Source organism: Oryzias latipes, chromosome 2 (assembly GCF_053564925.1).
Source record: "Oryzias latipes strain Hd-rR chromosome 2, Olatipes_Hd-rR_3.1".
Classification (NCBI taxonomy): domain Eukaryota; kingdom Metazoa; phylum Chordata; class Actinopteri; order Beloniformes; family Adrianichthyidae; genus Oryzias; species Oryzias latipes.
Window position 1 is genome coordinate 35571133 of NC_136238.1, and position 14521 is coordinate 35585653.

At 42.4% G+C, this 14521-nt stretch overlaps 2 protein-coding genes and 1 non-coding gene across 3 annotated transcripts in view; 1 reads left to right on the forward strand and 2 right to left on the reverse strand.

Moving 5' to 3' along the window:
- The window catches only part of LOC144987176 (uncharacterized), a 427194-nt gene that overhangs the window by 196652 nt on the left and 216021 nt on the right, over nucleotides 1–14521 (forward strand). The gene's annotated exons all lie outside the window — the stretch shown is intronic.
- The window catches only part of LOC144986858 (uncharacterized), a 164985-nt gene that overhangs the window by 49277 nt on the left and 101187 nt on the right, over nucleotides 1–14521 (reverse strand). The window lies entirely within an intron of this gene.
- trnar-ccg (transfer RNA arginine (anticodon CCG)) lies at nucleotides 8961–9033 on the reverse strand. Its single transcript has one exon. It is a non-coding gene; the product is annotated as a tRNA-Arg (tRNA).

Consider the following 14521-nt stretch of genomic DNA (forward strand, 5'->3'; position numbering starts at 1 on the left):
TCCTCCAAGTGTGGACGGCCTGAAGACTCTTGCGGGGCTGCCTCCTCTCCAGGCAGCGGCGTGAGCAACATCCTAGACTCGATTGACAAAAAGCTCTCCAGCTTTGATTGCCGCCTCAATCTGCTGTAGATCCTCCATAGAGAATTTCAAGGTCTGCGGGAGTCTCTGGAATTCAGCCAGCAGCAGGTGCGGGAGCTCGCAGCCGAGAACCAGGCCCTCAGAGAGAACGTTAAGACCCTGAGCAGTGACACCGCTCGTCTATCTGAGGAGAACTGATCCATCAAGGAAACCCTCCTGGATCTTCAGTCGAGGAGCATGAGGGACAACCTGGTGATCTCCGGGATTCCAGAGGAGGCAGGAGAAGACCCGGAGGCCACGGTGAAGTCCTTCATGGAGTTCCACCTGAAGCTCCCCAAGGAGGAGGTGCAGAAGATCTCTTTCCACAGGGTTCACCGCCTCGGAGGAAGAACGTCCGACCACCAGCGCCCGTGTCTAATTGTTGCTAAATTTGAACATTTTAAACAAAAGGAGCTGGTGAAGGGCCGAGGACGGGAGCTGAAAGTGCACTTCAGCGTGAATGTTTCAGTTCCCGGCAGAAATCCTCCGTAGAAGAAAGATCCTGTTCCCGCTGAGGAGGAAGCATTTTACTGCCGGTTCTAGAGCGGTTGTGGCCGTTGACAAACTGTACGTGGACGGACGGCTGTTCCGGGACCCAGAGCTAACGCTCTGGCTGTGCTGAAGGCTTTCAGATCAGCCTTGAGAACATCTGCGCTTCCCAGAAGAAACCCGCTAAACTAACTTCAATGAATGGAAAACCGGATCATCAATAATCTCAGGAAAACAGTCCATTTTCTTCACTTCCCAGTCATGTCTCTGTTGTTGTTTTGTTATTTTTGATTTCTTTCCTTTTTCTTGTTTTCTATATTTTCCTTAGCCCCCCTCTCCCCCTCCTCATATGTAATCCATCGAAAAGCAACGCATCCTCGGTAAGTATTTATTTATGCACGGAACGGGCGCACGCACACACGGGCGTGCACACGCGATCCCGCACACACATGCCGACAAACTGCAAACACCTCACACAGGCTCTCATTGGACGCAGGCAACACGCAGCTCACACATCCAGAAATCGTTCACGCACACACATGCACAGCGCTTCTCTTTGGGGTAGGTTTCGACAGCGGGCACGTGCACACGAACTGGCACACACGTGTTATTTAGCTTTACACCTTTCCAGTCAGAGCAGTTATGACCATACTTAACATCATTAGCTGGAATGTGCGTGGACTTGGCTCTGGACCAAAGAGAATGACAGTGTTGTCCCATCTGTGTGGTCTAAACGCAGATAGAGTTTGCTGCAGGAGACCCACTTGTGTAAATCATTTGATCATCTTCTGTGCTGCTCACAATTCCCATTCATGTATTCTTCTAGTTACAACTCCAAACAAAGAGTAGTTGCTGTTTTAATTAATAAATAAAAACATAAAATTTACTCATAAGGATACAGTTACTGACTCAGAAAGTAGATTTGTAATCATTAATATATCCATTCAGATTAAGGACTTTTGCATAGACAGTGTCTATGGCCCAAATGTTGACGACTCTTCCTTCTTTCACAGATTCTTCACCTCACTCTCGGTTCACTCTGACTCCACTATCATTATAGGAGGAGACGTCAATCTGATTCTGGATCCTGAACTTGACAACACTCAGCACAGCAGCAAACCAGCGCACATGGCAGTCTGCAAGTATCCTTAAGCAGTACATGAATGATCTGGGTCTCTGCGACGCGTGGCACTCAAGTCATCCAAACACTAAGGGGTTCACCTTTTTTCTCCAGTTCACCACTCACACTCCCGTTTAGATTATTTATTAATAAGTAAATTAAAAGTTCCAACAGTCATCCAGTTATTATCAGTGATCATGCACAAGTTTCTATAAAAAAAAATTTAAGGAAATATCCACACCATCTGGTACAACCTGGAAGTTTTACACATCTCTTTTGAAAGACCAAAAATTTATTGAATTCTTTCAAAAAGAATGGGAAAACTTCTTAGAATTCAACAATACTCCAGATATCTCAACATGTCTTCTTTGGGAAACAGCAAAAGCAGTCATGAGAGGGAAAATCATTTCTTACTCAACGCATAAAAAACGCAAAGAGAAAGCAGATTTATTAGAATTAGAATATAAAATCAAAACCCTGGAGACTGCTTATGCTGCTTCTGCATAAAAACACATTCTGGCAGATCTGAAAACACTTAAGCTGCAGTTAAATGACATCATCAATAAACTAACATAATTCAAAATACAAAGGCACCAAATACAAAGACTTGAAAGATTTGAAAACTCAAACAAATCTGGCAAATTTCTAGCTAATCATCTTAAAATTAATAAAGAAAAATCAACAATCATGTCTATTATGGACCAAACAGGAAATGTCACTCATGATCCGATCAAAATCAATATCGCGTTTAAATACTTTTGTAAAAACTCATACACATCACAGATTAACCCATCAGAGCAAAGCATCAACTCATTTCTTGATAAAATAAACCTACCCAGATTAAATGTAGATCAGATGGCAAACTTAAACTCACCGCTCTCGTTGTCTGAACTTCATGAAGCTCTCGTACGTATGCCTAATGGTAAAGCACCAGGGCCTGACGGCTTTCCTGCTGAGTTTTATAAAGAATTCTGGAAACAGCTGGCACCAACATTTTTTGAAATGGTAACATTTATCAAGGAAAGCCAATCACTACCACCTAACATGAACTCAGCCAACATAATCCTTCTTCTAAAACCAGATAAAGATCCACTAGTCCTTCAAGCTATCGCAAAATCTGCAAAGCACTAGCACAGAGAATACGAAAAATCACTCCTCACATAATTCACCTTGATCAAACTGGATTCATCAAAGGCAGACACTCGGATGACAATGTCCGCAGACTCGTTAACATAATAGACTTTGCCACCATTAAAAAGCAGGATATGACCATACTATCGCTGGATGCTAAAAAAGCTTTTGACAGAGTAAATTGGACGTTCCTCATTGCTGCCCTCCATAAGTTTGGTTTTGGAGAATTATTGGTCAATTGGATTAAAATATTATATCACAACCCCAATGCATCAGTTAAAACTAATAAACAGACTTTTTCTAGGAAGAGGAACCAGACAGGGTTGCCCACTCCCCCCCTCTCTTTTTGCTATATTTATTGAGCCTCTAGCTGCAGCAATAAGACAGAATGAGAGCATTAAAGGAATTAAAACCAAACACAGCCATCATAAAATTAGTCTCTATGCAGATGACATATTACTGATTTTAAGTAATTTACATTCTGTAAATTAAACAGCAACAATTATTAATTAATTCTCCTCTGTATCAGACTACTCCAATAATTGGAATAAATCTGTTTTATTACCACTGAACAGTAATGTGGAGCAAAGACTCTCAATACCAGTCAAATCAGGCAATATCAAATATGTAGGTATTTATTTTCTCCCCAAATTATCAGAACTGGTGAAGCTAAACCACACCCCATTACTGAAAAGCATACAGGACGATCTAACCCGCTGGACCAACCTGCCTCAGTCTCTTATGGGCAAGGTAGCCACGGTTAAAATGAAAATCTTACCTAAAGTTAATTATCTATTCTCAATGATTCCCACACAACCACCACTAAAATGTTTTTAAAACATTAGACTCATCCATATCAAGCTTTTTATGGAACAATAAACCTGCAAGAATCAGTCTAAAAACTTTAAAATTTGCAAAAAGCTGTGGAGGCTTCGAATTGCCTAATTTCCACAAGTACTTTCTTGCAAATAGATTGCAATACATCTTAAATGGTTAAAAAATAATCCAGAAATAATAATAATAATAATAATAATAATAATAATCCGTTTGGACTCTGGCGCTCCACGCGCTGGATGAATAGTGGCGTTTGGAGGAAGTGCGGCTGCGCAGTCCGTCACTGAACACCGTCACTGCCTGGACCTCTTTCTGGGTCCTAGTGCCCTAAAGGTTACAGCTCCTGGTTCCACAAGAAAAAAGTCCATTCTAGAGGCCACTCTGACGTCATCATCATCAAAGACAGCGTTACCTAGCAACCATACCAAGACCATAGCAGATAGATAGATAGATAGATAGATAGATAGATAGATAGATAGATAGATAGATAGATAGATAGATAGATAGATAGATAGATAGATAGATAGATAGATAGATAGATAGATAGATAGATAGATAGATAGATAGATAGATAGATAGATAGATAGATAGATAGATAGATAGATAGATAGATAGATAGATAGATAGATAGATAGATAGATAGATAGATAGATAGATAGATAGATAGATAGATAGATAGATAGATAGATAGATAGATAGATAGATAGATAGATAGATAGATAGATGACTTTATTTATCCATTTGGGAGGTTCCCGCATGGAAATTGACATTTCCATCGCATACAGCACTGGTTGACATACATATAGTAAAGAGGAGCTATAGAGGGAAACACAACAAACCATCAACAGCGGTTAAAGCAGTCAGACGTTTGTTCTGCAGCTCAGCAAAAATCTCTGCTTTAGGTTTTGGGGAGAAAAACAAAGGAAAACACACGGAGAAGGATTCTGCAAAGGAAATCCCAAGTTCTATTGGTAAGTCAGCGTCCTGGAAACATGCTTTGTTGGTTCTGAAGTGGCATAAATGCAGACTTAGATTGGTTTGTTTCCTTGGATTCTTCAGATTGATTCAAGCTGTAAATGTTGTCAGCATAAAGCAAGTTTGGACTAAACTAAAGCAGAAAGTGGCTTTGAAGATGGTCAGGAGAAATGAGGGCTTTTTTCAGGAATTCTTGGAAGAGGAGGACTTCTCCAAACAACCAGAATCTAGGAGGAGGTTTTTTCAGCATTGAGATCAGGATTTAGCATGAGCTTCAATCCCATTTTTGTTCAATCCAAATGTTTACCGTCATATTCAGGAGTTCAACTCTGAAAGCCACCATGACATCATAGACATTAAAGACCCTGTTACCTAGCAACCAAACGCAACAAACTGTAGACTATTCAAACTGGACATTTTGGGGCAAAAATTCTTTTCTAACTCAAGTTTTTAGGAAAAATCCAAATGATGGAAACAGATTGTGTAAAGGAAATGAGGATCTATTGGTGAGTCACAGTCCTGGAAACATGAGTTGTGCTCTGATGAAGACGCCTGATCCAAATGTGGATTTTTGAAATGTTCTTCATGAGATTCAAACTGATTGAAGCTTTGAATTAAAGGTGTCAACACATTTCTGCATTGGATTCATTCTGTTTCAGTGTCTAAGGTTGGTTTTGTGGCAGAAACCAAGTTTTTGTTGAACAGTAGCGTTTGAAAAAGCAGAAAGTGGCTTTGAAGATGGTCAGGAGAACTTCTTTGAAGAGGAGGACTTCTCCAAGCAACCACAACCTTAGAGGAAGTTTTCTGAGCATTCATAGAATGCTTTTACAATGACTCATCATTTTCCACAAGAAGCTAATGAGTTTTTCCAAATGCATGCTGGATATTCTGAGTTCTAGCTTGGAAAGCACTTTGTGGGATTTCCCTGGAAAACCTGCTTTATCAATCATTTTGGTCTCTTTTTCTTCTTCTAAGTTCCAGCTTGGTGAGTGTGCAGGTCGCCATGGCAACCACTGTCCAGGTCAAAGGGAGGACCACGGCCATCCAGTCTCCAGGCTTTTGGATTGATTTGGATTTGATAAACATTTGTTTCCCACATTTTAATAGTAGAATTCAACACGGGACATATAGTGGATTGTAAGAATAGGAACAAAAACAGCAACAACAAAATAATCCTCCTCCCCTTAAAACATGCATTTGACTCTGAACAAGTCTAAAACAAATCCAAGCAAAGACCAGCGCTGGGGCTCCTGCTAGTTTCTTTTAGAAGAGCCTGCCTCTTTAAAACATAGAATGTTCAACAACTAGAGCTAAAAATGTCTGTTGGTAGATTTCTGGATGTTGGCCGTATCCCAGCGAGCAAGGCCAAGTCAGCCCCATATGGTTTCAAAGTGGACAGAAAATGTTTTTAGGAGTTTCTAGAATGTTCAACAACTAGAGCTAAATGAAACTAGAGCATGAAATGACAAAGAACTTCCTGTTTGAAAGGAATCTCATGATGGCTTCCACCTGTCTCTTTGCTTTTCCTTTCTTTTTTGTGTTTCTCCTCTTTGGGAGGTTACACAAAACTGCACTTTAACCCAGAAGGAAACAACAACCGCTCCACAATCCCTGAATCCCCTACAGCCTTTATCCAAACATTTACATTGACCATTATCACACATTTGATTGACTTTTCTCAGAAAAACAAGCACAACTTCCAGTTTGTTTGTGTGTGAAATGATTCCAAAAAGCCATGTGTCATCCTGGAGGGACTGGTTTCTCATCAATGCAGACCACCAAGTTTCTCTGGTTTCTGACTATTTGGTGGCTGGTAGGCCTTTTGGGATTTTTGTCAGGGAAAGAAGTGAACCTGGGCTCCAAATATTGGAAGACACTGATCTAAAAGTACTAGGACATCTGGAGAAAGCTCTAGTTCTGCTCCAACTCAGTCCAAAGCACTGAAGATAGATGGAGTTGGATTTGGGAGAGGACTGAGCTCATTCAGATGAAGAAAGAACAAGTCAACAGATGAAGAAGATTTCAGGAAGTTTCCCATTCAACAAGTTCAAGTTTCCAGAGAGCTAGTTTAGCATCCGTGTTCTGGACCAAACCACTGTCCCTCTGAAGGTCCAGACACAGAGAGGCCCAGAGTGACCCCCATTTCTCCTTTTTGCTCTCTCCAGTGGCTGACTCCGCCCCTTAGGACGTCCCCCTGTGTGGATCAGTGGTCAGTGGGTTGGAACCTGCTGCAAATGCAGGCTCTGGTTCCAACTGCTGGATCAGAAGTGGAATGTGAGCTGTAGTGGTGTGTCTGCAGCTGGATGTGGAACACATGAGGGAGGGGTCAAAGGTCAATCTTTCTTCCAAACAAATGTTGTCAGTCTATTCTCCAACAATGCTCCAACATCTTCAAAGGTTTTTGGTCCCAAATCCAGAGTGGAGCTGGTAGGACGTGATCATTTCAGCCTCAGATTTGGGATCTGTCATCTCTCTGCCACCGTGACACCGAGTGATGAGTTCATGCTCCAAAGCGGCCCGATCGCTGGCTTTAGGGACTATTCCAAAAGCTTTCAATGATGGCGGGGAATGAACATTAGGAACAGATGACGGCTTGAAATGTCTGCTGTTGGTTTCTGATCCAGACAGAAATTCAATCAAATGTCTGTGAATCCATGATTTCCTTAGAATCTTTGACTCTAGATTCAGATCCATCTGGTTCAAAGGATGAAACTGCAGCTAAAAGTCTTTCAAAAGTCCAAATCCTCAAAGATGAAACAGAAAGTTCCTAGAAAGTCAAATGAAAAACAATCAGATTGTCTTAGATAAACCTGTTTGGAAGTTAAAGCATAGAAACAAAGAAAGTTCCAAAAGCTAAAAGCCTGAAATAAAGAAAAGTCCAAAGAAAAACAGAAATCCCACATTTGGATCAGTAAAGACATGAATTCTCCAGAAACATCCAGAAACAGCTCTGAGCAGCAGCCATGAAGGGACTGAGAACAGACGGACATCAAAGCAGAATCCAAGCAGCACCTTCATCCTGATGAAGCTCCGCCCTCTGACCTTCAGCAGTCATCTCCAGGCTCCGCCCCCAGTCTGTGACGGCTGGATGATGCTGTCCTCCACCTGCAGCTGGACCTGGATGTTCTCTCAGACCATGTGGCCTCATGGACCAGAAGGTTGAGGGTTCAGGTCCCATGATTGATTGATTTATTTTTTTATTTTTTTTATGTATATTTTTCCTGATTTTTTGTCTTTGAAAATCATAGTGTTGTTTGGTCATTGTTTTATTTCATATATAATGTTATTTATTTTATTAAAAGGATCATGAATGAATGAAACTGTATTCATATAGAACTTTACATCTCCCTCAAGGTACCAAAGGGCTTCACAATAAAAAAGAGATCTAAAATTGGAACAAAAGTTTATTATTATATTATTTGTAAACTAAAACATCTAGAATATTCTGTTTTAAAATATCTAATTTTCAATCCAAATGTTATCATCTACATTCCATGTTATTTCATTTTCACTCCACGCATCTGCTTCTGGTCCGGCCCTTCTATTAAATTTTAGAACCCAATGTGCCCCCCCGAGTTAAAGTAATTGCCCACCCCTGACCTAACCTACCATTAAAGCTCCTTATTGGCTAAACACACCTGATCCAGGTAATCAGCAGCAGATGAACTCAAATGACCTCATGAGTCATTCTATCAATCAGTCTGCATCAGTGAGACTCCTGGTCTGAACATATTGCTGTGACCCGGATTTGAACCGGGGTTCCTTTGGCCACAACGCAGAGTACTGACCTCTAGACGACCCCAGCCCTGAACCTGGAGGAACACAGATCTGGTCTATGTTGGTCTCTATGAACCTGATGTTGGAACTTCAGGAACAGCAGAACTGCTACGTTTGTTCTCTTCATCCACAAACAGAGAAACAGATCTTCACACCAGGAACCACTGTGGACGTCACTAACATGCTTTGGTCCAATCAGATCAGAGATGTTTTCTCTGTTTACTTAGCATTAGCCTAAAAGTAACGTGTGCAGAAACTGGATGTTTCCTTTATCGTCACCTTCTGACCACACAGAGAAAACCATAGAGATCAACCAACATGAAAGAGACAAACAAGACATGAAGCTTCAACAAGGACACTCTACCATAGCAGCTGGATTCCAGTGAGTCTGAAAGGACAACAAAGAGAGAAATGAATCCTGGATGTCAGATAATTGACTATGTTTCCTGTCAGGAAGTTCCTCTCTCCCTCTGACTGCTAAATGCCAAGTTCTCTGGTAAAGAACATTATCTAAATCCAACCATGAAGGGACTTGAACCCTCAATCTTCTGATCCGGACTCAGACGCCTTGTCCATTAGGCCACATGGTCTGGAAGAAGCCCCAGTTCCAGCTGACAGAAGTCTGGTTCTGATCCATCAGATCTCACTAGCAACAGAACCAAACCTTCACGTGTTGCAGCAACAGTTTCCATGTTTGGGAGGATCTTCTGAAGAACAGCTCAGTTCCAGATCACATCATGATGTTTGATGTTTTCTTCATTCCAGGAAATCATCTGTGTCTCCTTTGATCTGTGCTGAGTCAGCACTTTGACTTCTTTTCAACTTTAGATCCATCATTTAGAATTAAGGATTTATTGATAAATATGATTTATTGACAGAAAATAAAGAGTAAATGTATTTATCATCCAGCAGTGATTGTGGTGTTTGTAAGTCTTTTATTTTGAAATTCCTCAAGGATGATCATCATGGCGGGATTTCTAGATCTGCATCAACTCATCCTGAATCCAAAAGACACTGGAACATCAAAGAATCCAACCCATCTTTGCCAACATGAGGCTCTTACTTTGAAAAGTCTCAGACTTCCTGCAGGGAAACAGGCTTTCTGCTGCTGCACTGACAGATGTGCACGAGCTTGAAAGAGCTTCCTGACTGAGGAGCTGCAGACTTTCTCCTGCAGAGCAGCAGCTGACTTCAGCATCGTCATGGGAACACAGTCTGCTGCTGCTTCTGGAAACGTCTTCAAGGCTGTGGTGGGACTTGTTGGTCTGGAGGACAGATTCTCGGAGCAAATGCTGCTTCAGCTTCAAGCTTCAGCTCTTTTCTTCTGGCAGAGCTTAGAAGAAATGGAAACCTCCTTTGTTCTGACTGTTTGCTCCAAATCCCAGATTCAGGAATTCCTCCAAGAAGTTCAGCTCAGAGATCATCAGCAGAGAAAAGCCTGAAGTTCTGATGGAAAATGACAACAGAACATGATCAATATTATTGATCCACATGGAATCCAGAAGAAACTCTGAGGTGAAGACATGAAGACACAAGCTTCAGAGACATGAGGAGAAGTCAGAGTGGATTCATTCTGGACTTTCTTCTCACATCTTCTCTTCAGAACATCTTTGTCTTTGATCCTTCAAATCTTCTGAAATCTGATCATCCATGGATTGTTTTTGTGGGATCAGATCCGGAGTTGCTGAAAGTTCTGCTGCCCTCTGCTGGTCAAAGTGTCCAAACAGCAGAGGTGTTTCTCTCATTTTATCTTTCAGTCACAAACACACTGGTTATATTTTATACTATTAAACCTGTTATAAGATATATGAGGCTTTATAACGGCTGTCTTTACTTCACACAAATTGTGTTTTATGAACAAACTTGTGAAAAAAGTAAACAGTTCAGCTCAACCAGGGCTCCAGACTGCGACTAAATGGTCGCGTTTTGCAACGAAAATTTGAGAGTGTGCGACTTAATTTTATATCCAGTCGCACATGTGCTACCAGTAAATTTGCCTCCCCCACCCTCCGTATTTTTTATACATTAAACATGGAAGGGGCATGTCAATGATCAATGAAATAATCAATAAGACGCAAACACACACACTCGCATGATGCCTGTCTGTGAGGCGGCCACTGCATGTCAGAAGAATAGGGAAAGCCACTGTAAGTGGCTAAAATGCGTGTAGGGGGAGGGGCCTCGAGATAATCGAGCGCGCGTAAACATCTGTGGGAAGGAAACGGAGACAAATATCATCACAACCTGATATTTGCGTCTGAGCTATGAGCAAGCGAACTATTGATTCGTTCTTCCGACCTGCAGCTAGTGTACCACTGCCAGAGTGTACAGCAGGGGTCTCAAACTCGCGAAGCAAACCACAGTTCTCATCATGCACGGCTGTCACTGCAGCACACCTCTTCCGCGGGAGATGGTCAGCTGAGGAGAATAAATGTTCCACACCTACATGCGTGACAGCTAACGGGGCTCTGACATTAAAGACGTGTGAGCGACAACACGATTTTGTCTGAGACACATTTAGAACACGTGGGGAAAATGTAACGATAGATGTGTTAATGAAGAACCAGCGCCGCGCCTGGATCGTGGGGGGGGGGGCGGCATGAAGGCGAAGCTAAAGCGTGACTGAAGGAGAACAGGAATTTGTAGTCCTTAACATTCAATTTACTTTTAACATGCCTCTCCCCCTTAGTATGATCTGTAATTTCTGATATTATATGTTTTATAATTATTTTAAATTTTTTAATGTATGTAGCCTGTTTTTAATCACTTTAAATTATTTTAATTGATCACTGAACTACAAAAACCCATCAGGACACATGTCCCATAATGCATTGTTTTGTAGTCTGTAGGGCAGCTTTCAGTCAGTGCAGTACTAAATTTCCAGCTGTGTTCACGTAGGTTGGCACCTTGCTCCCACCCCTTTTTGTTTTGATTGACAGGTGATGTTGGAGCAAAAACAAAAATATATGTCTTACACCAGGGGCCTGTTTCAGAAAGGAGGTTCAACCAACTCTGAGGTTGAACTTGAACTCTGATTTGGTCAATCGGGAGATTAACAACTCTGAGTTTTCTGTTTCAGAGAAGCTGATCCGAGTTAGATCAATCAACTCTGAGTGGACTGATTCGGAGGTGAGCGTGCGCACCGCGACTATAAGAAGCCATTATCAATGGAGCGCAGATATCACGAGTCACCATGGCAACCGTGAAAAAAAGAGGTCTGCGTATTTTTCGCCAGCTGAACTTGACGTGCTGCTGCAGAGTTACAGTGAATATGAGCACATATTCTGGAAGAAAAGCAACACCGCTGCATCTGCAAAACAGAGACAGTTAGCGTGGGAAAACATAGCTGCTCAAGTTAATGCCTAAGTTTGCATTTAAATCATTGTTATAAAATATTGGCTGTAATAACTTTTTAAATAGCGTAAGGTGTGAAATAAAAAATGGCGATATTTAGGTGTTCTTTTGAAGTGTTATTCCTGGTGTAATTGCATGAAATGCTGCATAGTGTACAGAACCAATCTGGGGGAAAATGCATTTAACGTCGGTAATGTTTAGAGGACTTTTTTGTTAACCTTCCCCTCTTGCAAACGTTGGTCAGTTTAATATTAATACATGCAATTGTGATTTTAAAAGTGAACTATTGTCTACTGTTGAACCTTTCGCTGCGCGAAGACTTCTCCTTTCTTTTCTCTCGTCTTTCCGACCGTGGTCAGAAGCGCAGGGGAGATTTCCTTCAGGGCTGAAGGGAATTCTCCTTCGGGGTTCACTTCCCGTTGGAAACCCTCAACCTCCAGAGCGGATTAAGAATGACTCCAAAACAGTTATTCTGGGAATGACACCTTCTCTTTATTTAACTAAGTGCTCCGTCCTCCGAACACACAACATATACCACGCACACACCTCCGCTCCGTCCCCCCCCCCCCCTCCCCATCTGCACCTGCAATCGCCCCTCCCCTTGTCTCTCGTGGATCGCACCCCGCTCAGCACACACACACTGCAACACTACCCTTGTATTGATCAAGTGGTATAGGTGTATATGGGATTAAGAAAGTAAGCAGTGCTAGCAAATTGTGTTTCCAAAAAGTAATTGTTACATTAATCTAATTCAATGTCCCTGATTTCATTTTCATGTAGATGCAATCCTGCAGGAATTAAAAGAACATGGCAGCAGCTAAAAATGAAGTATAAAAACATAATTCAAACAGGTCAAATTTGAGCATGTCATGGATGTAGGCTTTGTTGACAATATTTGACATATGAAACATCTACATAGCAATACATATCTAATGTTGTTTTCATTGTATTTATGTGATTGACTGCAACGAAAAACGGTAACGCTCAAACAAAAACGTATGGTGAAATGACAAAAAATCGAGTCTTCTCAAAATCCTCGTACGAGGTAAATATAATTCTCTATGAATTAATGCAGCCTCCTCGTCTATTGGGTCCTCCAAAAAAGGACAAGCCATTCTTGTCACTTAGACCGTCTCTGTGTGACGGAAATGTGGGCAATGAAGGTTAAAGCGAAACATACGTTGTTCGTCTTTAAAAAGGGGAGGGGACCGGCAGAAACTTTGAGTTTGGAGAATAAAACCTGCTCCCGACCAGGTTAGGTTCACAGCGTAAGTAACCATGGACACTGACTCCGAGTAGAAGTTACCTCTCTTTCAGAAACGGGTTTGACTTACTCTGCTTTCTCTGGTTTAACAAACCTCCCATTCTGAAACGGAAAACCCAGGGTTTCCCTGATTCCAGGGTTAACGCACTCAGAGTTTACACTTAACCTCCTTTCTGAAACAGGCCCCAGGTGATCTGTGCAGCGTTGCAACCATCTGGGTGATCTCAAATACACTTATTGTGGCGGGGGGGGGGGCTGCTCTCCTGGTTGGGCTGGGCGGCGCTCTCCTTCCCCCCATGCTTCCCTTCTCTCTGGCTCTGGGGGCCTTGCGGCGGTCCTGCTGGTCCTGGCCTGGGTGGCGGATTTGGTCGCCCGGGGGGCGGTTGTCCCCTGCCTGCTGCTGTGTCGTTGGGGGGGGTTCCGGCTGCTGCTGCGGTGGGGGTCTTGGGGTGAGGATGGCTGTGCACTCTCCCTCCTTCTTTTCACGTTCCACCATCCATTTTAGAAGAACATAAACACTCACCTGAGCACAGGTGTTAGCAGTTTGCATGATTGAATGACTGAAATATCTCACACTAGTTGGTTTAAAGGCATAAGTATGCGTGTGAACACTATCTGTTTTGTGTACATGTTGACATGTGGACATTTTTGCAGCTAGCAGGTGTGTTTATAACATTTGAGTGTGTGTGTGGACAGGCCCCGCCCTTTTTGTACTACATTTGAACCTTACCGTAATGATAAACAACCAGTAAACTTGTTGCTTTATGCTGCTTCATGGTCTTATCCCCCCTCCCCTCCTATTATCACTCTCCTAACCCCCCCCCCCCCCCCCCCCCCCCCCCCTCTCTAACGTCCCTCTCTCTTCTTCCCTCCTTTCCTTTTCCGTCCGGTCCAACACCAAAGATTTTTAAACATGGTTGAAATCAATAAAGTTTGGCCTCAATTACAGAAGGGGTTTATTCAGACATACCTTTGGTTTGTATGAAGTTTAATAACCCCTGTAGTTAAAGTAAAATATGTCCAACACAAGACGCCCTCAGCTCTCATCTGTCTGCCCAGCTGTTGGACAGGACAAGTTTAAAAAAAAAAATGCGCTTATTGTGCATTGGCTGCACCTATTTGGTGTTGCCAACATGAATTTCCATCCCTTAATGCAGGGGTCGGGAACCTATGGCTCGCGAGCCAAATATGGCTCTTTTGATGGTCACATGTGGCTCGCAGACAAATCTTTAATTATACTTTTTTTTTTCATTAGTCCAGTCCTTCTCGGGCGCGATGCGATGCCAGAGGCGCGCAGTAGTAGCGGTGCTTGGAGAGAAAACTATCAGTTTACTATTATCTATTGTTTCACAGAGTTTGTACCAACCGAAAACCTGTGAATTGCCGTGCCTAAAACTGCGCGTTCCCGTCTCTGAGAATGAGCGCGCAGTAGCGGGGACGGGATGTGTGAGGAAGAAAGC